The 1297-nt window shown below is 33.8% G+C and overlaps 1 pseudogene; it reads right to left on the bottom strand.

Moving 5' to 3' along the window:
- Nucleotides 1-741: 741 nt before the first annotated feature.
- Nucleotides 742-850, bottom strand: LOC140632813 (small nucleolar RNA U13; annotated as a pseudogene).
- Between the last annotated feature and the right edge of the window lie 447 nt (nucleotides 851-1297).

Raw genomic sequence — 1297 nt, 5'->3', positions numbered from 1 at the left:
AGGTTCCAGGACGCCTGGGTGGCTCAGGGGTTGAGCATCTGCCTTTGGCCCAGGACATGATCCTGGAGTCCTGGGGTTGAGTCCCACATTGCGCTTCCTGCATGGAGCCTGCTTCTCCCTCTGCCTTTGTCTCTCCCTCTCTGTGTCATTCATGAATAAATAAATAAAATCTTTAAAAAAGAAATTGTGGTTCCATGATGGGTCTGAGGGAGATGTTTATAGACTCATACAAATTAATCACCCCATTAGTGACCATTTACTACCTTTACTTTCAAGGCTGACCTGGAAAGAAATAATCATTTCCTTAGAAACACCTAGAAGAAGGAAATTATCATATATATATAATATATATTACACCATATATTTATAACGTATAAATATGTATATATGTGTAATTACATAGTATATTTAGGGTAATGTGTCTATACATATATAGTACTTATATACAGTATATACTATATAAATATAGTATAATAGATAACGTATATATTGATAGCATATATACAAAGTATGTACCACATGGATAGTGTATCTATATATATGATTTATAAATTACAGTATATGTGTGTATATATATATATTTATATTTATAGAAAAAGGAAATTATCATATATATGTATATATGTATCATATATATATATACATGTATACATATACATATATATATATATACATATAAATTTCAAGCACACTCAAGCCCTATAAGTTTTACTTTCTTTTTTTCCTTCCTTTTTTTATTCATGTTAGACAGGTAACGTGCCAAGGTTGTAGCAAGATTTGAGGGAGGTACATGTCACCACACAACAGCATGAATATCCTATATCATCATGCTTATGAACTACAAATGAATCCAAGTCCTGTAAGTTTTTAAAAATATTTAGGAAATTTATTTTGTAAGTCACACAACCTTTACAAATGTTCCCATAATCATATTTTGGCTGGGTGCAGATTCACTCTACATTATGAATTAAGGATGTTTCTCCACTAACAGCTCATTCCTAACGAGAATCTTCCACAGTAATGTAGTTAGGCAGCCAGGTAACCTGCAGAGAGCAGGTTCTTAAATTCCCATGAATACAGTTCTAAGGCAGAGTTGCCAGAAACAGCAAGTCACAGATTCCATGACTCCCACCCTTTATTTTATACTGAAGAGTATAGGATACCTCACAAGATACACACATAGGCCAAAGACCCAAGGGATGATTGCAACTTGATAACAAGTTCAAATCATTTAAATCCAGCAAAGTAGATGCCCTGGTATGGAAAGATGCAGGATATGGAAAGATGGAGAATTGGG

This window comes from Canis lupus, chromosome 4, assembly GCF_048164855.1.
Source record: "Canis lupus baileyi chromosome 4, mCanLup2.hap1, whole genome shotgun sequence".
Lineage (NCBI taxonomy): Eukaryota > Metazoa > Chordata > Mammalia > Carnivora > Canidae > Canis > Canis lupus.
The sequence above is the reverse complement of the archived record's forward strand: the minus strand, read 5'-3'. Positions and strand labels throughout refer to the sequence as shown.